Raw genomic sequence first — 26,294 nt, 5'->3', positions numbered from 1 at the left:
AAGAACCAAAAGGAATATTTAGGATATCGCCATTGGAACGGGTACAATGGATGGAGTACCCAGCCTGGAGTCAGGAAGCCCTGAGCTAAAATCCAGGCTCAGACACTTACTAGCCCTGTGACTCTGGGCAAGTCACCTAACACTGTTTGCGTGTTTTCTCACTTCTACAATAAGCTGGAGAAGGAAATGGCAAACCACTCCAGTATCTCTTTGAAGATAACCACACATGAGATCACAGAGGATTGGACACACCTGGCAATGACTAAACAACCACAGTTAGAACTGGCAGTATTTTGAGAAACACGCAAGAGAATAATAGTTTAAGAAAAACGATGAAGACGAAAAAAGAATAGGAGAAAAAAACTTGAGAGAACTGGTAACTTATTTTATAATGGAACATTACAAAGAGAATTGGATAAGGAATGAATCTGGAGAGCAACTATTAGGACTGAGAGAAAAGCTGAAGGGACTGTTTCACTGTCATGTCTGAAGGGAAGCGGGAGATGCCGGAGAGAAAGATCGAAGGACCCCCTCTCTTGAGGGAACTCTTTGAACCTTTATCTTGTGAAGAGAATGGAGAGAATTCCTGAAGAGACATTTTGCTTGATATCTTGAGTAAACTGCAATAGTGGACCTGTGTTTCCAGAAGTAAGAAGTGGTCTACAGTGATAGCGATGGTTAGAGGCAATTCTATCCATGATCTTCTCACCCTTCAAACGTTGTAAATTGATTTTTATGTCTTCGTGTTATCATCGGTGGTGGTGGTTGCTGTTCAGTCATTTCAGTCGTATTTAACACTTCATGGCCCCATTTGGGGTTTTCTTGGCAAAGAAGTGGTTTGCCGTTTCCTTCTCCAGCTCATTTTATAGAGGAGGAAACTAAAGTAAACAGGTTTAAGTGACTTGCCCTGTGTCACATAGCTAGTAAGTGTTTGAGGCCAGATTTGAGCTCAGGAAGATGACTCCAAGTCCAGTGCTCTATGCACTATGGCGCCATCTAGTAGCCCTATCATTGGTTACACTGTTAATAAATCGGATAGTCAGTGATTATAATACTGTCTTAATGCCAGGAGATTAGGAGTTGTTTATATATATATATATATATATACATATATATATATATATATATATATATCTGTGTGTGTGTGTGTGTGTGTGTGTATATATATGTATATGTGTATGTGTATAGCATACACATATGCATATATATACATACATACACACACACACATGTATCAGTCAGTCAGTAAATAAACATTTATTAAGCATCTCCACAATGCCAGGCACCAAGCTAAAAGCTGGGAGTACAAAGTAAAGGCAAAAGACAGTCCCTGCCATCAAGGGGCTCTCAGCCTAACAGAGGAAACAACATGCAAAACCAATTTATACAAATAAACTATAGACAGAAGAAATAGGAAATAATCAGTAGAGTTAAGAATTGAGAAAGGCTTCCTGTAGAAAGTGAGATTTTTATTCGAGACTTGAAAAAAGCCAAGGAGGCAAGCCAGAGGCAGAGATGAGGAGGGGGAGCATTCCAAGCCTAAGTGACAGCCAGGGAAAGTGTCCAGAGCCAACAGGTATGCAATGCTTATGGGGAAAGTTTCTCTAATTTGTAAAATAATCAATAAAACTGGAGTGAGGGATCTGAGCAGCTGGTTTATTAATGAGAGAAATAATATAATTTTCCAGATTAATAAAGAAATAGGCAAACATACCCCTGAATGGTATGATGTGGCAGGGCAATGTGTGGCAGGGCAAGGGGCAACCTATAAGTGAATGGGAGAGACTTCATGTGACTTTGTTCCATAGGTATAAATGGAATTTAATCAACTCTTTGATCATGACTAGGTGGCACAGTAGATGGAGGGCTAGACCTGGAGTCAGGAAGACCTGAGTTCAAATCAAGTCTCAGACACATTACTAGCTGTATGACCCCAGGCCTTCTCCCTTCCCCTTTCCTCCTCTTCCTTCCCCTCTTCTCCCTCTCCTCTCCCCAAATGGGGTATCATGCCTTTACCTGGGGAATGTGCCCAAAGGAAGGTGAATTTTGACAGCCGAAGCTTACCCAGTTAGCTTAGGGTTTACTGGCTAGATTTCTTTCTTAAAGACCATGCTTTAATCTGAATTCACTCTGGCTCTCATTGCTTGGCCAATAATAGCTAAGCACTACTTAATGGTTATTTTGGGGGCCCTCAAGGCTCAGAGTTGAATGTAAATAGTTATTGTTTCTCTTTTGGCCAGCAACTCTGAGGGTCTTCCCCTCCCAGTTTGATTTTTATTATTATTATTATTATTAAAGGGGCCATCCCTTGACTCGCTTCTTAAAAACCAACCTAATCACTGAATGGGCATTGACTCACTCAGAGTGAGAAATCAGAAAGACCTTAGCTTAAAAAGGTCAAGGTCTCCCACTGCATCCTGGGCCATCTCCAGTTGTCCTCATCTATCTATCTGGCCACTGGACCCAGATGGCTCTGAAGGAGAAAGTGAGGCCTGTGACTTTGCACAGCCCTCCCTCATTCAAATCTAATTCAATTGCAAGTCATGTAATCATCTTCCTGATGTCAAGGTCCTCTTCAAGAGCAAAAAACAAACCACATTATCTAACCATGTGATCCTCCCTATTCAGGGTCTCCCTATTAGCTCCAGAATCAAATACAAAATCTGCCAGTTGGGATTGCCTTCTCCCTAGACTTGATTCTCCCTCAAACTTTGGCTCAAGTCTCCCTGGGCCTCTTAAATATATTTGACTGCCAGATATCTAGTCTCCTTCAATTCCCCCCAAGCTAGGGGTGGAGGGGAGAGTTTACAATGTGCCCTGATCTTAGGGAAACCTGAAGAGAAGAGCCAATAAATTCTGGAGGCCTAAAAATTCTGGGAACCGGGGGTAAAGGGGCAGAGTATGGGAGGGATGCAGGAATGGGCAGCAGCAGCAGCCCAGGCCAGGTTAGAAAACAGTGGTTCTGGTGGTTTCCTGGTGAGAAGGGTGTCTCAGGTGATGTGGGCATATGGGCAATGGTTCCTGCTGAAAGCAAAGATTTAGAGCAGGAAGGGACTTTTGAAATCTTTTGAATAGTTCCCCTCACAAAACAAACAAAAACCCCATCATCTGAGAGATAAAGAAAATGAAGGCCAGAAAAGTGACTCACCCAGGGTCACACAGCACAATGATAATAGCTAACATTTCTTTGATGCTTTAATGTATCCATAGCACTTTATATAACCTATTTCAAATGATTCCAAAAACAGCTTTATGAGGTTAGTGCCATCATTAGCTCAGTTTTACAGGTGACGCAATTGACACTGAATTCCCAGATCCTAGTGCATAGGGATGGGGACTTGACCCTTTTATCTCTTCCACATTAGGATTTTCCCCAATGAAGTTTCACTCTTCAGCAAGGTCTGTCTCACATAGGTGCTCATTATATGTTTGCTAAACAATTGTGTAACACACACCTTCTCCCTCATTTGCCAATTTCACATTGCCACTGTCAGGTTGTACTCCCAGAGCCGCAGCTGCCACAATTTTCAGGATTCTAGGGTAACCCAGTTGGTGGCTATATCCCTAATAGCAGCTCAAGGGTTCCCATCAGTGTGTTTCCCTTTGAAATTCTGTGTTCACACTGGCCTAGTACTTTAGCAAAGGTATTTACTAAAATAACATATTAAGAGCAGCATCAACAAAACATTTTCCCCAACACCAAGGAGTAGTCTCCCCCCTAAAAACAATAGTGCAAGAAGATGGGGCAGAGGGAGAAGACTGGGGTCCAATGTAAACTATAATGGACATGAGGCCCATTCATAGTTTCCCAAGCCCAAGGTACCTCTTAGAGCCAGACCTGCAGGGCCCTGATGTGCTCGTTACTAGAGAGTCCAGGTTAGTCCCCTCTGGAACAGATCACTTAGGGGCTGGGCTGGCTGGACTCTCCTGCTGCTAGACTGGGTGAGGCAATGTCCTTAGCCACCGGCAAGTTGGCACAGTACTCTGCCAGGCAAACCACTCTCACTTTTTGGATCCCATTCCATCCCATTCCATTTTCTACAGTACTCTACCCTCTCTAGCATCCTCATTCCCCAGCCGCAGTCTCCATTACTACTATTTTCTCTCTCAGATCACTTCTATCAACACTCTGCCTAGCTTGTATGTTTAGTTGTCTGTTGGTTGTCTCCTCCAATAAATGCAATCTCCTCCAGGGAAAGGTCTGCTTTTTACTTTCTTCATATCCGTAGTCTTTCCACAATTCCTGGATCATGATAATCATTTAATAATTGTTTGTGAGAGGGAGGGAGCATCTGACCACTTTCTATTGTTTTATCTAATGTTTTATAACTAAAAATCTCTTTTCTCACCCCCCTCCTGGTTGCTTCCTGCTGCCTACAAGAACATCCAGGTCTGCTGGATCCTTAAGAAACCAATAGACGGACAAAAAAATTCTCTTGATGTTGCCAACCTTCCTCTACCTCTCCTCCTTTTCATGACCACACTTCTACAGAAAGCCGTCTACAATCACTGTCTCCACTTCCTTTCCCTTCATTCTCTTTTAAAGCAACCACATGAGTAAAATGAAACTGCTCTCTCCAAAGTTACCAATGATCTCTTAAATGACAAATCTAGTGGCCTGTTCTCATTCCTTATCCTTCTTGACATCTCTGCAATCTTGGACATTGTCAATCACCTCCTGGAAATCCTCTCCTCTCTCTAGTTCTCATGACACTGCACCCTCCTGCTTCTCCTCTTAACTATCTAAAAGTTCTTCTCAGTCTCCTTTGCTGGACAGTTGTCCAGCTTATCCCCTTTAAGTGTGGCTATGTCCCAAGTTCTGCCCTTGGTCCCCTTCTCTTCTCTTCCTATTCTGTCTCTCTTGGTGACCCTGTCAGGTCTCTTGGTCTCTTTGTAGATATCGTCTCTATGTAAATGATTCAGAAGAATTTATCCAAGCCAAACCACTCTCCTGACCTCCATGTTGACATGAACAGCTGCTGATTAGACATCTCAGCTGAATGCCCCAAAGACATTTCTAACTCAAAATGTCCCAAAGAGATCTCCTTATCTATCTCCAAAAACCCACCCAGCTTCTCTTCTACTGTGAAAGACACCACCACCTGCCCAGTCTCTAAGGACAATCTTCCTCAATGTATCACTGGCCCCATATATCCCATCTGTGGTAAAGACTTATCATTTCTACCTTCACAAAATCTCCTGAATAAATCACTTTATGTCTACTTACACAGCCACCACCTGGTGTAGACCCTTCAGTCTTGTAAAGTTAAGTCAAACTAGCGTGCATTTATCAAGTGCCTATTATGTGCCAGGCAATAAGCTAAGAGCTGAGGATACATACAGAGGCAAAAGACCATCCCTGCCCTCCAGGAGCGGACAGCCAAATGGAGAGCACAACACAGAAACAACTAAGTGCAAACAACATAGATGAAGGAGAAATTGGAGACAATCAATGGAGGGAAACCTCTAGAATTAGATATTTCGAACTTAAAATGTCATTCAGTCAATAAACATTTATTGAGTTGTTGTTCAGTCATTTCAGTTATGTCTGCCTCTTCCTGACCTCATTTGGGGTTTTCTTGGCAGAGACACTGGAGTGGTTTGCCATTTCCTTCTCTAGCTTATATTAACAAATAAGAAAATGAGGCAGATAGAATAAGTCACTTGCTCAGGGTCACACAGATAGTGAATGCCAGAGGCTAGATTTGAACTCAGAAAGATGAGTCTTCCTGACTCTAGGCCTGGTGCTCTATCTAATGCATCACCTAGCTACACATATATTGAGTGCCTACTATATACTTGGCATTGTGCTAAAGGGTGGGAATATAAAAAAGGCAAAAATATAATCCCTGTTCTTAAGAAGCTCACAGTCTAGTGGGAAGACAACATGCAAACAGCCATATACAGACCAGCTATACACAGGACAAATTGGAGATAATCAATAGAGGGAAGGTACTAGAATTAAGAAGGGTTGGAAAAGGCTCCTTCTAGAAGATGGAATTTTAACTGAGTCTTGAAAGAAGCCAGGAAATAAAGAAGGAGTGATTTCCATGCCTGAGAGAAAGCCAGTCATAATGTTGGAGTTGAGAAATCTAGTCTTGTGCAAAGAGGCTAATGTCACTGGATCAGTGTTCCTGGTATTAGGTTATTAGTTGGAAAGGTAGGGGGGCCATTTTATGTAGTAAAGGCCAAGGAGAGGACTTCAATTTAACACTAAAGGTTAGGGAACTTACCCCTAGATTATTACCTGAGTCAGGAAAACTCGAGTTCAAGTTTACTTCAAAAACTAGTTATGTGACCTTGGACAAAGCACTTACAGTCTGTTTTCCTCAATTTCCTTAACTGTAAAATGGGGATATTTACAGCATCCACTTTACAGGGTTCTTGTATGTTATTGTGTTCTCTTAGAGAAAGCCATTACATTTATTATCTATACTTCCTTTCTTCTCTCTCTCTTCCAAACCCTCTACAATCTGGTTTCCAACCTCACCGGAGTACAACTACTCTTTCCAAAGCTACCTCTTAACTGCTGAATCTATTCCTCATCCTTCTTGACCTCCCTGCAGCCAGATACTGTCAATCACCCTCTTTCCCTGGATACTTCCCCTGGATAGGTGCAGAAAAATGAGATAACATTTGTAAAAGTGCTTAGCGTGATGCTTGGCACATAATAGGCACTCTATAATTCCTTATTTCCTTCCTTCTTTCCTCCTTGAAATAGCCTGCTGGTCTGTTTTCCTGCCTCAAGTCTCTCCCCATTACAAACCACCTTCCACTCAACTAACAGTGATATTTCTAAAACACAGATCTAACCATGTCACCACCCCCTAGTTGATAATAATGTGGTGGTTTCCTACTTTATTCAGGGATCAAATATAAAATCTTCTGTTTGGCATTTCCCAATCTCTTCACACTTGATTTCCCTCCAAGTATGTTCCAACGACGGCCTTCCTTATGCTCCTCACAAATGACGCTCCTCCTGATTGCAGGATTTTTCATTGGCTATCTCTCATGCCTAAAATGCTCTCCCTCCTCACCTCTTCCTCCTGCCTTCCTACAAGATTCCATTCAAATCCCATCTTCAAGAGGCCTACCTGTGCCTCAATCTCCTCCTCTTCTCCAAAACCTTCCATTTGTTGATCATCCAATTTCTTCTGAATAGATCTTGTTTGTACATTATTGTTTGTGTGTTGTCTCCTCTAGTAGATTGAGAGTTCCTTCAGACCAGGGGCCTTATTTTTGCTTGTCTTCGAATTATCAGCCCTCAACACAATGTCTGCCATATAGTTTTCATTTAATTGATACTTGTGGCCTTGACTTGCCCTTTGCATTTGAAATCTTTCCCCCTTTTCATGTTCTTTTTTTTAATTAAATTAAAAATTTTTTTTAGTGAACAAACATCTGTTTTTTCTCCCTCCTACCTCCTCTCCCATTGGTTAAAAAATAAGAAAAACAAAACAAAAGAAAAACAAAACCCTTGTAATTAATATACAATCAAGAAAAAGTAAATCCCCCACATTGGCTACATAAAAAAAAAATCTGTCTGAATGTGCACCCTGGGTCCACCACCTCTCTGGCAGGAGATAAGTCACATGGTCCCCCCTTTATATCTCAGTGTTTCTGCTTTTTTCCCTTTCAGGCTTTTAGCTTTGGCTGAATTCTTCCTGGCATCCCCCTCTTCCAACTCCCATACAATAATAACAATAGTTGGTTGGTTCTTGTCCTTCGTTCTCAAAGAGGACCAAAATGACATCAGTATGCTTGAGTCAAGATTCAACGTGTCCGGCTGTGTCTGATCAGGCCAATTGGAGCTTGGAATGCTTTTTACCACAGGTGGGGCACAAATAGTCCATGTGAACATTTGGGGAGTAGATACTCCAAACTTGCACATCCTGCATTTCCTTTGAGATGTTTCAATTCTGCTTTGCTCATAGAGCACAACACCTCTGATGTGGGAATGCCATGCTGAGCAGTCCTGTACCAATGTCTCCCATGTCACACAATCAATTCCAAAGTTCTTAAGAGAGACCTTGAGAGTGTCCTTGTATCACTTCTTCTGACCACCATGTGAATGTTTGCCCTGTGTGAGTTCTCCACAAAATAGTCTTTTTGGCAAGCTTAAGTTTTGCATTTGAACAGCCCATTGGAGTTGTGCTCTCTGAAGCAGAGTTTAAATGGTTGGCAGTTTAGTTCGAGTAAGGACCCCAGTGTCTGGTACCTCATCCTGCCAGATGATTTTCAGAATCTTCCTAAGACAATTCAAATGGAAGAAATTCTGTTTCCTGGCCTGGCATTGGTAGAATGTCCAGGTTTCACAGACATACAACAATGAGGTCAGCACCACAGCTCTGTAGACCTTCAGCTTGGTAGTCAGTCTAATACCTTTTCTCTTTCATACTTTCCTTCGGGGCCTCCCAAACACTGAGCTAGCTTTGGCAATTCGTGCGTCAACCTCATTATCAATGTGTACATCCCTGCAAAGTACACTAGCAAGGTAAGTGAACTTATCCACAGCATTCAAAACTTCTCCATTTGCTGTAACTGATGGTTCCACATACGGATGGTGTGGTGGTGGCTGATGCAGCACCTGTGTTTTCTTGGTGTTAATTGTTGGGCCGAAATTAGCACAAGCAGCAGAGAATTGATCCATACTTCGTTGCATCTCAGCTTCAGAGGCTACATTGAGTGCACAATCAGCTGCAAATAGAAAATCATGCACCAACATTCCCTCTACTTTGGTCCTAGCCTTTTCAAGTTGAAGAATTTACCATCAGTGTGGTAGCTGACCTTGATGCCATGTTTATCCTCGTTGAAAGCATTTGACAGCCTGGCTGATAACATCATGCTAAAAAGCATGGGAGCAAGCACACAGCCTTGTTTCACTCCATTGGTGACTGGGAAGGCACGAGAGCATTGCCCATTATCCAGAACCTGGGCAAGTATGTCATCATGAAATTGATGTACAATGCTGATGAACTTCTCTGGGCAACCAAATTTTAACATAGTTTTCCACAAGCCCTCATGACTAACAGTATCAAAGGCCTTGGTCAGATCTACAAAAGTTGTACACAGACCTTTGTTCTGCTCCTGGCATTTCTCCTGGAGTTGTTGGGCAGGAAACACTATATTAACTGTTCTTCAGTCTTTCCCGAAGCCATACTGGCTCTCAGGTAGATGACCATCTTCCAGGTGAAGGATCAGCCTATTAAGGAGGACTCTGGCAAGAATCTTGCCAGCTATGACTAAGAGAGAGACCCCGCTGTGATTGTCACAGGACAATCTATTTCCTTTACCTTTATAGAGATATACAATGGAGGCATCCATGAACTCCTGGGGGATAACCTTCTCTTGCCATACAACCTGGAACATTTCAGTCAGCTTTTGTATGAGCAAGGGACCCCCTACCCTGTAAATCACCAGTTGTCTTGACTGTGTCCTGCCACTGGACTGTGATGACTCTGGAAGAGAGAGTAAGACCAACAACTTCATGCAACTCTGCCTCACTTAAATCCAATTTACCCACGAATCAAAAGATATCACCCGCACCATTTTACCATTATACCTATCTCAAAGTCCTATGGCGACAGGCAAGTGACTAAGCAGCAGGTGCGGATACACTGGGAGCTGTAGTCATAATCCTGCACACAGACGACCCAGGCAATAGGGTCGCTTCTCACTGGAAGCAGCAGTGGGATTCCGCAGCCCCCTCAGTGTCTGAGCAGCCTTTTAAGGATCGCATTGCTTACCTCCTAGTGTGAGGAAGGGGCTAGAAAAGGTGCCCTAAAAATTGTCTGCTTACCCAACCCTGGCCTGATTACTGTGGCAGGTGGGGATCCCACTCTGTGGTGGAAACACAAAGAAATGTGCAAAAACGTCTGCAAAGATGACTCTACTTACCATTGGCACATGGAATGTGTGCATACTTATAGACAACACAAAATCCCAATAGACCTGAAAGATCAACAGCTCTTGTTGCAAGGGAACTCATTAGGTATGGAATCCAAATAGCAGCCCTTAGTAAATAACATTAGAAAAACAACACTGGTTGTTGTTATTATTATGGCTAGTATTTATAGCGCTTTAAGGTTTGAAAGAGCTTTACAAATATAATTTTATGTAATCCTAACAGCAGCCTTGGGAGGTAGGTGTTATTATTATCTCTTTTACAGAAGAGAAAACAAAGGCCTAGGGAGGTTAATGGTTTGCCCAGGGTCACACAGGATAATGACAGTACCTTCCATTTATTCTATAGTTTAGGGGTTGCAAAGTGCTCTCCAGACGTCAATCCTCCAAGGATGGAAGCTATTTAATAGAAGCCTCATTTTACAAGTTGGGAAAGTGAAACTGAGAAAGTCCCTGGCTTGCCTAAGGGCTCAGCTAGTAAGAGTCTGAGGTGAGATCTGGGAAAGAAGATAAATCAAGTCTAGGCAGGGCAGCCTCACTATTAGCCTTGGGCACATGATCCTCCGTAGAGAGTGGCTCCTGTCAGTAAGATCAGGAATTAGAGCTGAAGAGGGTGGAGCAGGTGAATGCAAACACTGGAGCTTCCTTCTGAGTTTGAGTAGCTCGCTGCCCAGCCCCCATAGCATTAGAGACTCAACTTAGATTTGGGTCAATACATCAGTGGTTCTCAAGTGTTTTGATCTCAGAACTCCTTTACAATCTTAAAATTTTTTGAAGACCCGCCCCCCCCACAAATAGTTTTTGTTTATGTTGGTTATTTCTATCTATGGCTACTGTATTAGACATTAAAACACCTTAGAATCATTATGAAAATAGTTTTCATTCCACAGACCAGACCCTCCCCTGAAAGGGAGATTCTAAACACCTGACCTCTGTAAACTTCTGAAGGGCAAGAACCAGTTACATAACATTCTCTAGGGTAGTATCTCCCTTCCTCGAAATCATTTGTAAATGAAGAAATAGAAGCATTTTCTTAAAGCCTAGAAAACACTGAAGTGAGGAAGTCAACTGGGAAGAAGGAAACATTGGGATGAGGGGAGGAGTTAACAATCCTTAAGGAAAAACTATACATGGTTGTACAAACTGGAAAAAAACAAACCATGTGATATGTTCAATTTGCCATCCCAATTTACTATGCATCTCCATAGTGCAGGTGCTTATACCTCTCAGGTAAATATTGCTGTACACAGTATTCTCGAATGGCATCCCTCCAATGATCCTCTGCAGTTGACCTTTGTCATAGGGCATCTACCCAATGTGCTAGGGGACTTCCTCTTGACCTTTAACAGGATAGCAGTAGAGCATATGGTCTGTTAACTGATTATTCCTGGGACTTGACACATGGTCACCCAATCTAGTTTTCAACTCTATTTTTCCAATGATATCCTCTAAGCCATTTCTTCATAATTCAAGGCAGCCCTTGAAGTAAATCCTATAATAAATATTTGTTGCTGATGAATTGAACCCCTCCTATGAAACTCATTAAAGCAAATATCTCTGCACTGCAAAAAAAATGAATTTGGATTCTAATTCTCAGTTTGTCAACTTCATATTACATAATGCATATGTGAAGGTGTTGCTATTAGTGTTTTTAAAGTAACTATTTTAAAAATTCCATGTGAACTTGATGAGGGTTTGGGGTGAGAGGTGCTCGACACCCCAAAGTACCGACACGCCAGGTCCTGCCGAAAGAATTCGACTCAAGCCTTCTCAGCCAAGGAAAAAGATAAAGTTTATTAAGAGTTAGCCACATAGGCCTGCCCCCAAGACATCCCACCCCTTGCGACGCCTGTAAGGAAAGCGGGCCAGATCAATCCGAGCTAGATTGGATCTGACCACCTTCATGGAGGCAAGATGGAGATTATATACACAAAGGTTGTGGGAGGGATTGAGGGGTGGTCTGGGTGACCAGAAGAGGGGTCTAGGAGGGACTTAAGGATGAGGTCAGACTCCAGGGTGGGGGAAATAGCTGAAGGCTATATGGAAATGACAGACTATAAAGGGCTAGGGTAACAGAGCTAGGGTATAGATATTTTGATCAGGATTAAGGATGGGAAACAGGATTAAGGGTGGGAAACAGCTGGACAATAGAGGACTGGGCAAGGTAGGCATTTGGGCTTAATGGTTATAGCCTCAGGCCAAGGCCAGGTCGAGTGGCAAGATTCAAGGAGAGTTCAAGGGTTCAAGGGGTTCCCAGAGACTGTGCCCTCATCATTCCCCCCTCAAACAAATGGGACCCAAATTCTTTTGGGGTCAGGGACGAAGGTCTCAGCTTCTGGAATTGCTTCCTGCTGACAAGGGGCGTAGAGCTGGCTTGATGGGTCCAGTTCAAGGGGTGCACAGTCATCTGGAAGTTGATGGCTTGGAGACTGGAGGAGACAAACCTGGCAAGGAAGTTAAGCAAACAACAAAACAGACAGTACAGGAGTACAGAGAAAGGACAATATCCCTGGTGGGAATTAAAGATGACTATTTCATACCTAGCTCCCCTAACCACTTGTTCTGCTTCGGGGTTCAGGAGTGTGTAGCACATCCAAATTAGGTCGGGGATATATAAGAGCAAGGTTTGATGTTTGGTGAGCCTGTGGTTAGCCAGGCACTGGAGGCCCTCTGCTTCCAGGGTGCTCTGGCAAGGCAGAGCTTCTAGGGGCTGGTCTGCTAGAGGCTTAGAAGCTTCCTCAATTGGAATGGCTGTAGCAGCCAGAGAATCTAATTGTTTTGGAAAACAGGGGTCAGATCCTAAGGACTGGATTAGAATTCCCAAAGCCTGTCCTCTCCTTCCTTCAGCAGAGTGAGTGAAAGGTTTTTCTAGATTAGGTAAGGCTAATGCTGGAGTGGTGGTCAGTTTAGTTTTCAAAGTCCCCAAAGCTTGTGCTGGGTAGGGGCCCCACTCTAGAGGGAGTGAGTCAGGGCCTTGAGTGCCAATTAATGGTTGCAGTCCCTCCCAAGCCTTGGGCTTAATTGGATAATGAAGGCAATGGAGGGGAACTATGGCTGGGGTGGCAGAAGTAGCTTGCCCAGGAATTCCCTGATCCCAAACAATTGGCTCAACCCTCTCCCACGCCTCTGGGGGAACATGGAGAGGTCTGGGAAACAGGGGGAAAAGGGAGTTATGAGGTTTAACTATAGAAAATTGGCTTCCCAATTTCACCATCAGATCCCTTCCCCAAATGGGGGCAGGGCCAGAGAAGGAGTGTTCATCCAACAGATCCTTGATGCCCATGACCTGATGGGTCGAGGGGCATGTGGGGCCAGAGCAATTAGTTAAAACAAGAGAACATAGCCGTGATAAAGTGGGTAACCTTACCTTCTGCCTCGATTTTGCCCAGGGCTCCTCGAGAGAGGTGGAGAAAGTGGGAGCACAGCCAAGCCCCAGGCTTTCCCCTCCTTCCGAGTCTTGAGAAGACTGGAGGACAGGGTGCTGGGAGGAGGCTCTACCACTTTTCCAGCCTCGGGGACATGCTGGGCATGGTCCTGGAGGCGTGGATCCTAGAGGCTTCTTCCAGGGGGGCGCCCTAGAGGGACACTCCTTAGACCAGTGACCCTCCTTGTGACATCGAAAGCAGGTTTCCCCTTTGCCAAAGTTGCCAGAAGCACCCTCCGGCAATCTCCTGGTCATGGCAGCCGCCAAGAATTGGGCATGTTCTCTGTCTCTGGCTTTTTCCTCTGCCTGGACTAAGTCTCTATTATTGAACACTCCGAATGCTGTCTCCAGTAATTGGGCCTGAGGTGTTTGGGGTCCCGTTGCCAATTTCTGCAGTTTCCTCCTAATATCTGGGGCAGACTGATTAATGAAATACATGTTAAGTATTGCCACCCCTTCAGCAGAACCAGGATCCAAATTTGTATACTTCTTAATAGCTTCTACTAGCCGGGCTTGGAAAAAGGCAAGGTTTTCTTTTTCTCCCTGAGTAATCTTCCTAATTTTTTGAAAATTTATTTGCTTTTGAAATGCAGTTCTTAGGCCTTCTAACAGGCAAATTACCCTATGGTCTCTCTTTTCTCTATCCTCACTCCTTTGATAATTCCATCCTGGGTCACTAGTGGGAACAGCAGCTGTTCCTGGGGGATAGTTTATGGGGTTATTGCTAGCCAAACTGTCTTTTTTTTTGAGCGTGTTCCCATATTCTCCTCTTCTCCTCAGTGGTACAACAGGTAGAGAAGAGGATATGCAAATCACACCAAGAAAGTTCAAATTGCAGGGACAGATCCCTAAAACCCTCAGTAAACTTAGTGGGATCTTCTGAGTATCTCCCCAGTTTTTCTTTAATTTGGATGAGATCTGAAATGGAGAATGGAACATGCAATCTCCTTGTCCCAGCAGGGGAGGCAGGCATTTCCCTCAGGGGAAAAAGCCTTGAAGGCGCTGTGGGACCTGGAGCTTGGGGCTGAGGTAGATTAGACTGCAAGGCCAGGGCATCTGTCTGGCAAGGGAGATCAGCTAGTACCTGAGGAGGGGTAGAGGTCAGAGGGGAAGATACCCCAGAGACCCAAGTGGGTGCTACCTCAGAGAGAGGGGCTAGGGGAGGAGATATTGCCGTGGGGGCAGGGCCCGAGGCTGGAACCTGAGTAGGGATTGCCTTGGGGATAGGGCCCATGGTGATAGATGTTGCAGGGCCTGCAGTAGAGGCAGGGCGTGGGGTCCCTTCGGCTGGAAATTCCTTCCTCCTTAGTAAAGGAGAAGTTAGGAGTAATTGTCGGGAGACAAACAAAATAAAACAAGAAAACAAAATATACAGAAGGTACCTGAAACTTTCCCAAATTCCCAGCGCCGAAACAATTGAAAGGATCTGGCACATGCTTCCGGATGGGGCATCCGTCCATGTCCTTCGACATGACCACTGGACCAAGAACCACCTGACAGCGTCAGGTTGAGTTGACCAGGACAACGTGGCTGTCCAACCCACTGAGACCACTGGACCGAGCTGTCCGACTGGACTGAGAACCACCTGATAGCGTCAGGTTGACCAGGACAGCGTGACTGTCCGACTCACTGAGACCACTGGACCAAGCTGTCCGACCCACCGAGAACCATCTGATAACGTCAGGTTGACCAGGACAGCTTGACTGTCCGACTCACTGAGACCACTGGACCAAGCTGTCCAACCCACTGGGACCTGCTGAGGTCAGGCCCGAGAAGCACATCCAAAATGTTTGGAGAGCGAGGAGGGGGATTGGGAGAGGGGGAGGCTCACATACCTTCAGTCTTGGCTGGAGAAGAACTTGAGATTAGCAGTGCTTCCCGGTCAGGGAACCATAAATGATGAGGGTTTGGGGTGAGAGGTGCTCGACACCCCAAAGTACCGACACGCCGGGTCCTGCCGAAAGAATTCGACTCAAGCCTTCTCAGCCAAGGGAAGGGATAAAGTTTATTAAGAGTTAGCCAAATAAGCCTGCCCCGAGAGATCCCACCCCTTGCGACACCTGTAAGGAAAAAGGGCCAGACCCATCTGAGCTAGATTGGATCTGACCCACCTCATGGAGGCAAAATGGAGATTATATACACAAAGGTTGTGGGAGGGATTGAGGGGTGGTCTGGGGTGACCAGAAGAGGGGTCAAGGGAGGGACTTAAGGATGAGGTCAGACTCCAGGGTGGGGGAAATAGCTGAAGGCTATATGGAAATGACAACCCATCAAGGGCTGGGGTAGTGGAGCTAGGGTATAGATATTTTGATCAGGATTAAGGATGGGAAACAGGATTAAGGGTGGGAAACAGCTGGACAATAGAGGACTGGGCAAGGTAGGCATTTGGGCTTAATGGTTATAGCCTCAGGCCAAGGCCAGGTCGAGTGGCAAGATTCAAGGAGAGTTCAAGGGTTCAAGGGGTTCCCAGAGACTGTGCCCTCATCAAACTGATTCTATTTCCTGTTTAATCTTTTCAGGAATATCCGTTATGGGACTGTACCATTTACTCATAGAGTGGTTTAATCCCTACTATTTGACTGACCAGAAAAACAACTTCACAACCCAGAATTTTGTCAAAGCCAAGGTCCTGCCAGAACTCCATGATCTTGCGGACAGGTAAGAACCTCTCTGGTGTTCAGGTTTCATCCTCTCCAAAACTGGATTGGTGCATTTCTATTACAATTCCCATCTCATTGGGCTTTATAATCTTAAAGCACTAGAGAAATAGAAGGTGCAGGCAGTTGGTTTTTGCTGCTTCAAAAGTATCCTCTTAGGGGATAGTCAATCCACTGAGCTCTGACTGCAGCCTCACTAAGGGGTGAGGTCAAGGTCTTTCTATACCTCCAAGGGACCAATAATTTCTGTGGAATGAAGGGCTAGAGTAAGCCTGCTAACACTGCCCTGGGGATGGGTTCAGGGAATAGCATTCTACAGTTTCAAAGCTTCCCCCACTACCACCACCTTTTTTCTTGCCAAGTATGTCATTTCTTTGGGGTCGGGATCTCCCAGTGAAGAGCTTACTTTTTTAAGACAGACCGCATCTTAGAGAATGTCTGAGGGCACTCAAATGAAGCAGGTTACCAGGGCCACATTGCCATTATGGTCCAGGGGCAGGACTTGAACCTAGGTCCTCCTGATTCCAAGGTACCTCTCCGACCACTGCTCCATGCTGCCCCTCTACAAATTTTACATCCATGCTTTCATCCCTGTGAAGGAAGGAGAGTAATCAAGTCCCAGTGTTACAGATGAGGGTAGTAAGGCTCAAACAGTCATAAGTGCTTGAGCTGGGCCTGGACCCTGGGTCTCTTGACTGCTGGTCCACTGCTAGGTCCCCTAAACCCCACTGATGCTCTAGATTGTAAAGATTTCTCCAGCATGTTATACTTCCATGTGTCTTTCAGGTACAAACCTGACCTGATCTGGTCTGATGGAGAATGGGAAGCCCCTGACACATATTGGAATTCCACCTAGTTCCTCGCCTGGCTGTACAATGACAGCCCTGTAAAGGTAGGTGACTGGTGACGGACTAGTTGTGACTGTAGAAGGTTGAGTGAGCCAGGGCCTGGAACCAACTGTAGCCTTCCTTTCCCTCCATGATTTGTCAGGAGAGAAGAGAATTCTGGAAGGGGAAATAAAGAAGTTTTCCAAGAATGGAGGATGAAGTATGCGCTGTGGGGATATTTGGTGGGACTGGGAGAAGAGTAAGGAATTCAAGTTCCTGCACGTTCACATTGTCCTTGGCAGATGTTGAAAAGAATTATTCCCTAGCATGGAGTCATCCAGAACAGCCCTTTAGATCTGGGGCAAGATCACTGAATGTGCCTAGTCATGTAAATTTCATTTCATTTCAGCCAGTGGTGTTTTATGCAATGCCTACTATATTCACCAAGACAGCCTAGGAGGGGGAATAAATCACAGGCACACAACTATAATACAAGATGGGTCCAGAAGAAAGCTAGGAAGGATAGCTAATGTGACCAGATGACTAGATCCAAAAGGATCTTGATAAGACTAGAGCCCTGGGCTGAATCTTACAAAATGAAATAAATAGGGATAAATATTAAATCTTCAGTTAGGTACAAAATGTCCTCTTCACAGGTGTAAGATGGGGAGTGGGAGAGAAGAGGGATGAACAGATAATCGTTATGAAAAGGACTTGGGGATTTCAGTGGACTGTAGGCTTCACACAAAGTCAGATGTGTGATGTGAGGAGAACAAAAAGAAAAAAACAAAAAAGCCCCTGGAACCTTGGGCTGCATTAAGAGGGCCTGAGCTTCCAGGAATAGGGAGATGATAGTCCTGCTGCATGGTCCTCTTCAGACCTTACCTGCAGGATCATGTTCAATTCTGGGCACTACAGCTTAAGAAGAACAAAGATAAGATGTAGGAATAGGAACATAGCTAGGGTGGTAAAGGGCCATGTATCCTTATCACATAAGGACCAGGGAAGGAAGAGGACTTGTTTAACTTTACTTAGCATCATACATTCTTGAATCGCAACGTTAGCTAAGAAAACCCAGTAGATTTGCTTTTATAGCTAGATTCTATAGCCACAGGAATCCATGGGGCTCCATTCATGGTGACTCAACTCTTCTATTCTTCATTATTTAGGATCAGATTGTGGTCAATGAGTGATGGGGCAAAGATAATCCTTGTAAGCACAGGGACTACTTCACCTGTCATGACAAGTATAAGCCAAAGACTCTCCCGAAACGCAAGTGGGAGATGTGTACCACCATTTATAAATATTCCTGGGGATATCAGTGAGACATGTCAATCATGTCTCATGAACAAATCATTTCAGTAAGAGATGCTTTGGCTTTAGTCTCTTGAACCAAAGAGGAAAGAAGGAAGAAGTTGAGAGACTTGGGTTCTGGGCTTCTATACAAACTCTTCCTAAAGCATATATTCCCATCTGTACTCTAAGGGGATTGGACCAACTCATGTCTGAGGTCCCTTCTAACTCCCAGTTACTGTGCTATGGATCTTCTTCCCAGCTCTGACATTCGGGGCTCTAAGCATCTTCTTCCCAGACCCGGCATCATTTTCTGCGTGAAGCCTTTCCTGATCTCTCCCTTCCAAGCTACTCTGCAGATATTTGTATTCATTCCTTTGTAGTTATGATGTATATATCAATCTACTATTTCACTCTTTTTATTTACTTCTATTGCCAGTGCCTATCACAGTACTCAGCATATAACAGAAGCTTAAAAAAATACTTGGTGAAGCAAAGAAAAATCATAAGGGACTTACTAAAGTTGAACTGTTTTGTTTACATTCCTACATGGAAAGATGATTTTTTTGGAATTCATGAGACCTTTCTCAGTATTAAGGTAGTTGAAGGGAATATGTGTATGTGTGTATGTGTGTGTGTACACACAAGGTGTCCATAAAGTCCGTGTGCAATTTAAAATAGTTGTAACTCAGGGGCAGCTAGGTGGTGCAGTGAGTACAGAACTGGCCCTGGAGTCAAGAGGACCCGAGTTCAAATCCAGCCTCAGACATTTGGCACATGTACTAGCTGTGTGACCTTAAGCAAGTCACTTAACCCCAATTGCCCTGCCAAAAAAAAGACAACACAAAATAGTTGTAACTTTAAATTGCACATGGACTTTATGGACACCCTGTATATAAAGACAGAGGGCACAGGGAGAGTTGAATATGAAAGGACAATATCTAAAAAATAAAATTAAGAGGTGAGAGAGGAATATACTGGGAGAAGTAAAAAGGGAGAGATAGAATGGGGTAAATTATCTCACATAAAAGTGGCAAGAAAAAGCTGTTGTAATGGAAGGGAAGAGGGGCTAGGTGAAAGGGAATGAATGAATCTTCCTCTCATTGGATTTGGCTTAAGGAGGGAATAACATATACACTCAATTGGGTATCTTACCCTACAGGAAAATAGGGAGAAGAGGATAAGGTGGGGAGGATGATAGAAGGGAGGGCAGATTGGGGGAGGAGGTAATCAAAAGCAAACACTTTTGAAAAGGGACAGGGTCAAGGAAGAAAATTGAATAAAGCAGGACAACACAGGATGGAGGGAAATGTAGTTAGTCTTTTACAACATGACTATTATGGAAGTGTTTTGCATAATGATACATGTGTGGCCTACGTTGAATTGCTTGCCTTCTCAAGGAGGATGGGTGGGGAGGGAAGAAGGAAGAGAATTTGGAACTCAAAGTTCCAAAAACAGATTTTTTTTTAAAAAGTTGTTTTTACATGCAACTGGGAAATAGGATATACAAGCAACGGGGTATAGAAATCTATCTTGCCCTACAAGAAAGTAAGGGAAAAGGGGATGGGGGGGATTGGGTGACAGAAGGAAAGTCAGACTGGGGAAAAGGGCAATCAGAATTTTGCCATCTTAGGGTGGGGAGGGGAGGGGACAAATGGGGAGAAAATTTGTAACTCAAAATCTTGTGGAAATCAATGTTGAAAACTAAAAATATTAATTTTTTTAAAAAGTAACACTTAATAATAAAAAAGAAAGAAAAAAAATACTTGATGATTGGTCTGATTGCTGTTTTGTCCTAATCAGAAATTCTGAGGTCACTCGTAGTTCTGAATTCCTATGTTCTAAAGACCCTTCTAGATCTGGGGTGGTAGGTTTTAAGGACCCTTCCAGATCTGAAATTTTTTATTCTAAACAGCCCTCTTGGTTATGATTCTGACCTCCATGACTTCTAAGGGCCTAAGAAACAGAGAATGTGCCCAGGGTTGTTTGATGGGGTTTTTTTTTTGAACATTTGTGAATTTCTGAGCAATACAGCCATCACTGCTGTTTAATAGGTGAGGGCACTTCATTCTTTCTTTCTTTCTTCTTTTCAGGAATTAGTCGAAGTTGTGAGTTTTGGAGGCAACTATCTGCTCAACATTGCGCCATCCAAAGATGGGGTCATTCCTATCATCTTCCAAGAAAGGCTCCGTTCTGTGGGGAGCTGGCTGAAAATCAATGGGGAGGGAATCTATGCTTCTAAGCCATGGAGGGTGCAAATGGAGAACATCACTACCACCATAAGGTAAGTTGTCTCCCTCTGCATTTGGGGGTCACTAGGTCTTGTCCCATTCCAGGTGAGCATCTCTCTTCTATCTAAATGTGGCTCAGTATATACCCCATAGAGGAGGAAACTGAGGCTGAGCCTCCCTGAGTTCCCCTCCATGCTGAGCCCAGCAATCTTCAGAAGCTTTCTGATTTCCCTCAGGTTGAACTCTTCTCTTCATAGACTCATAAAGGATTCAGCAAATCCTGGCATCTTGGTCTGCCTCAGGGTTTCTTAGCCTTCTTTCTCCTATGGACTCCTTTGGCCAACCAGTGAACCCTATGGACCCCTTCTAAAAATAACAGTTTTAAATGTATAAATTAAAATATTAAAGATTACGTAAGATACCAATTATAGTGTAATAAGCATGCAGTTTGTTCCTATCCAAGTTCACACACCTTTTGCAATAGATCCTGAACCACAGGTTTAGAGCCCCTGATCTAATGCAAACCTTGATAGAATTTGTTCCAGGTAAATGATAGCCTTAGCTAGTGACTCTAGTCTTAGAGATGACAGGGGAAAAAATGGCTTCAAAGCAGGATGATTGGGGGAGAGTACACAGGACTGGAAGTCAAAATATGTGAGTTTTTGTGTTTAGTTTTGCCACTAACTCTATAAAGAGAAGGAGGAGGAGAGCTGGATTAAACAATCTCCAAGGTCCCCAGTCTAAAAGTTCCATGGCCTTTATAGCTTCCAGTCACATTGAGCCATCGGAGAGCATCATCAGGTCTTTGGCTCAGAGGGAAATTGTGAAACCTTGATGCTCTCTACAGAGCTTTTCTCAGCCCTCTCTGAGGGTTGCCATGGGACCTCAGGGCCAGAGGTTCCTCTTCATTTCATAATTGAGGCCACTAGACTAGATAATATGCACTAGTTTTCTGCTCTTGGTCCAGGACTCTTGTTTACTTTTAGCTAATCTTTTCCCATGAGTAGATAGGTCTTCAAGTCAAAGGCCATGGAGGATGAAGTGGGACTAGAGTTAGAAAGATGACAATGATCTTTGACATTTACATAGTACTTTAGATATGTTGTCCTTCTATATGATGGGTAGTAAAAAACAGAATTGTCCCCATTTTTCAAATGAAGAAGCTGAGGCTCAGAGGAGTAAAAGCCATCCAGGAAGTGGCAGAGCTGGGGTTTGAGCCCACATCTTCTGACTGCAAGTCTTTTTTTTCCACCTCACACCTACTTATTCTTCTCAATTAATCTACAAATGTTTTTGTTCCAAGTAGATCTTGTGCCATGCTTTCAGCAGGCTTTTCTTCCTCAAATGCTTGGGTTGTTTAGTGAAATAGTGCCCCTCTTCATCACTATGGAACAAATGACAAAGCAGTACCTCTGGAGTAAGAAGACTCCCTGGGTTGAGATCTCACCTGAAATTTATGACCCGTGTGATCTGGAGGAGTCCCTTATACTCTGTGGGCCTCCCTTTTCTAATGTGATTCTAAGGCCCCTTTCTAGCTATCTTAGTGTGTGGCAACTTGTCTTCTGCAGGTATACCACAAAGGATTCTGCTGTGTATGCCTTCTTCAACTCCTGGCCACAGGATGGAGTGCTAGAGCTGACCTCTCCTGTGCCAACAGAAGACACAAAGGTAAGAATCTTTCACTCTGCACTGGTTTGTGGAAAGATACTTCCTGCCATGAAAGCATTAATAAAGTCCAAAAATCCTCCGGAGCACAAATGTCTAAGTCATGGGGCTGCCAGGAAAACTCCCAAGTACTGGCCAAACCAGATTAAAATATAATTGGATGGTGTTTAACAAAATAAATATTTTTTTTATTTTTAGTTTACAACACACGGTTCTACATAATTTTGAGTTCCAGATTTTCTCCCCTCCCTCCCCCCTTCCTCCCCAAGACGGCATGGAATCTCATATAACTACCATGTATAACTTCACATTGAATTAATTTATACACTAGTCAAGTTGTGGAGAAGAATTACGACCAACGGAATGAATCATAAGAAAGAAGAAACAGAACCAAAAAAAACCCCAAAAACAAAAACAAAAGAGAAGAAAAAAGGCGAGCATGTAGTGTGCCTCAATCTGCATTCAAACTTCACAGTTCTTTCTCTAGATGTAGATAGCATTCTCCATTGTGAGTCCCTTGGAGTTGTCTTTGTACCTTGTGTTGCTGAGAAGAGTGAAGTCTGTCAGGGTTGGTCCTCACGGAATCCATATATCTGTGGCTGCGTACAGTGTTCTCCTGGCTCTGCTCCGCTCACTCAGCATTATGTCGTGTAAGTTTTTCCAGGTTATTACAAAGTCCGTATCATCCCCATTTCTTATGGCACAATAGTATTCCATTACCTTCATATACCACAGCTTGTTCAGCCATTCCCCAATTGATGGGCAGCAAAATAAATTTTAAAATACAGTGCAACACGGATGATGTTAATTTGTGGTTTCCTAAGTTAATATGCAGCATGCAGGAACTCTTTTATTTGAGTGTGACACTCCTGCTCCGGAGCCCCTTTCCTGGGTGTTTCTCCTGTTTGCCTTATTGTCTCAGCTTCCTCTGATGGAAGGGCCTCTTCTACCACTTTATCTGAGCCATTTAGTCATTTAGTTGGAGGGCTGTCAGCATTGCTCACAATTTTGTTCTTTGAGAGCTTTTTTTTCTAGAAACAAGAAAGCACCCAACCCCTCTTCTTTACAGAGCTCTTTTTTTGACATTCCGAGTGGTTTGGTGGCATTGTTCTTGCTCTTTCTCACCTTTAAAAAAATTTATTAGTTATAAGGAATGATTCTGTGAGAGGAAAAGGGATACAGGGGAAATGTAGGCAATATAAAACAAAATAAAAGTCTAGTTTTTAAAAGAATTCCTGCCTTCAAGGAATTTACATTGTGTAGGGGAGACAACGTCTATACTGCAATATGTATATATGAAATGTATGCAAAATAAATGATGTCCCATAAAAGAACTTTCTTCTTGCTTAGCCAGTGAGGGATATTCCACAATCATCATTGCAAATTATGAAAAAGCATTTTTACTCCCATTTTATAGATCAAGAGGAGTCCTCCTCACTTGGCCAAGATCACCCAACTAGAAAGTAATGGAGCCAAGTCCTTAGGCTACAAATCTGTTGCCCTTTCCAGTATATCACTGTCAAGGTCCATAGGTGGTGAAATAGATAGAGACCTAGAAAGAAAGTCAGAAAGACCTGAATTTCAAAATCTGCTTTGGATACTTGCTAGCTGCGTGACCCTGGGCAAGTCACTAGCCCTCTTTCAGCCTCAGTTTTCTCCTCTGTAAAATGAGGATAATAACCCCTTCTCAAAGGACCAAATGATAAAATGTAAGTAAAGCACTGTAAATTCTCTTTAATTAGCACAGTCTTTTATGTGCCAATGGTTTCCATTCTTGGATCAACCATCAACTTACTGTGTAGTCTTGGACAAATTGCTTCACCTCGGAGCTTCAAATCCCCTTTTTTGTCCTGACAGGAAAAATGGACCAGATAATTTTTAATATCCTTCCTCACCCTATTTCCTGGTCTTTGAGTTGGTTACCTATAATTGTCATGACCGCTTTCTTTCTTCCTCTCTTTCCTCCTTTCTTTCTTTCTTCTTTTGTAGGTGACAATGTTAGGATTCCCAGAGTTCCTGAATTATACTGAAATATCAAAAAATCGGAACCTCATCATTTCCTTGCCCCAACTATCTACAGATTTTTCAAATAATAAAGTTTGGACCCTCAAATTAGAAGATGTGGAATGAGGCATGTTGTCTCATGGGCAAGAAGCACCACACCAATGTCTGGGACTGTTTGCTATTTTGATTTTTCCTTCTTCTCACATGTGAACATTGCAATAAAGTTATTCTACTCTTACTTAACCTGAGGAGATATTTTCTGGCCCATCTTAATCAAAAGACAGTGCACTCTGTTTGACCTCAATGAGTACCCCCAATTTGTAAGCCAGCACCCCCCTCCAGGAAGGGAAGGTGCCTCAGGAGGGACATCTCAGTGTATCCTTGATTGTATCCATGTGGTTGACCTAAAAAATTATTTAGGATGGATGTTTCCTCTTCTTTTTCCTTTGCCCCCCTTAGTCTCTCCACTGGGATAGATGTGACAACTCAATCCTGTAAGTAATGGTCAAGTACATGGAGATAGAAGGAAGTAGGACAAATTTACCCAGGTAATGCCAAGTTTGTTAGTTTAGGGTCAGCTGTTAGTCGAAGAAACTTCCTCAAGGAGGAGCAGGAGCCAACGTTTAACAAGCAAGGGGCAGGGATCCAACTAGAGGGCAATGCTGAACACTCCAGGGGTGTGCAAATTCAGCAGCACCTCTCCAGGGGGACAAGAGAAGAATGGCATCCCTGGCTATCCCTAGCTTCACACTCCTTAAACTATACTAACACCTACCATGACTGCAATAGAGAGCCCCAAGTATAATTCTAAACAACAGTTAGAAATGGAATTGGTTGGCAGCTCTGTCTTAGAAGTACACAACTGTGTCCAGAAGAGTGACTGAAGTCTAGAGCTAGAAGAGAATTTAGAGCAGGGGTGGGGAACCTGCAGCTTCAAGGCCACATGTGGCCTTCTAGGTCCTTGGGTGCCACCTTTTGACTGAGTCCAAGTTTTATAGAACAAATCCTTTTATTAAGCAGATTTGTCCTGTGAAGTTTGGATTCAATCAAAGAGCCACACTTGAGGACTTACAGGGTCATATTAAAGGACACTACAGCTCAGGACTCTTGACTGTAGCACCTGATCTTCATTAACAAGTCAAATCAAAAGCATTTATTAAGAACCTACTATTCACCAGACTCTGGGCTAAACTCTGGGAATACAGAAAGGCAAAAATAAAAGACAGTCCTTGGTCTTAAGGGGCTCCCAGTCTAATGGGGGGACACAGCCTGCAAACTACTCTGTACAAGCTACATAGTCAATATAAATTGAAGAAAATCTCAGAGCCAAGACACTAAGATTAAGAAAGATTGTCAAAAGCTTCTTGCAAAAGGAGGGGACTTCAGTTGAAACTTGAGGGAAGCCCAGAGACAGAAAAGAAAAGAGAGAGTTTCAGGCATGGAGAATAGCCAATGAAAATACCCTCAGTTAAAGATAGGGTCCTGTGTGAGAAAGAGCAGGGAAACTATTGTCATTGGATCACAGAGTACATGGAGGGGAGTAAGGTGTAAGAAGACTGGAAAGGTAGGAAGCAGCCACACTATAGAGGAATTTAAAACCTAAACAAGATTTTATATTTGATCCTCAAGGCACACCTCTGGTGTTAACTGAATGGGAGAGGGGTGGTGACATAGTTACACCTCCACATTACTAATCAATTTGGCACGGGCATGTATATGATAAGATATGTTAAAACAAATACATCTCATGCAGAATGTACAGCCATTTAATGTGTTCTATCCACCAAGAAGCACAGGTCAGAAAGAAAAATGTTTCAGGAAAACTGGAGGTACCCCACCCCCCCAAAAAAACCTACCTTGGAATGACCTTCATCCCAGCAAATAAGGAAATCAAGAGGAATGTTGCAGTGAGCTGCAGAGAATGCACTGTCTTGTTCCCACCACCAAATGGATGAGCATAATGGGAAAAGATGGGAGGACCACTCAGCAATCCAATTCAATAAGGGGTCTAGGAGGTTGTGGGCATTCCACTAGGTGCAGGGAATTCAAAGAGAGAAATAGAACAGTCTCTGGACTCCAATGAGCTTATATTTGAAACACTATTAGATATGGTATTCCCACAGGAAACAGTAGCTAAAATAGAAAAGGAAGAAGAAATCATTGCCCAAGGAACAAGGACATTTAAAGTCCTCCATAGTCTGGCTCCTATCTATCTTTCCAGTTTTATTTCACAATGCCTCTTTCCATTCCAGCCAACCTGGATTGAGATTCCTCATACATGAGATTTGTT

General features: G+C 43.4%; 1 pseudogene; it reads left to right on the top strand.

Moving 5' to 3' along the window:
* Positions 1-24,130, top strand: part of LOC118836447 — a 36,909-nt pseudogene extending 12,779 nt beyond the window's left edge.
* Positions 24,131-26,294: the final 2,164 nt, after the last annotated feature.

Source organism: Trichosurus vulpecula, chromosome 2 (assembly GCF_011100635.1).
Source record: "Trichosurus vulpecula isolate mTriVul1 chromosome 2, mTriVul1.pri, whole genome shotgun sequence".
Taxonomy (NCBI): Eukaryota; Metazoa; Chordata; class Mammalia; order Diprotodontia; family Phalangeridae; genus Trichosurus; species Trichosurus vulpecula.
Note: the sequence above shows the minus strand (reverse complement) of the source record. Positions and strands in the feature narration are given on the sequence as shown.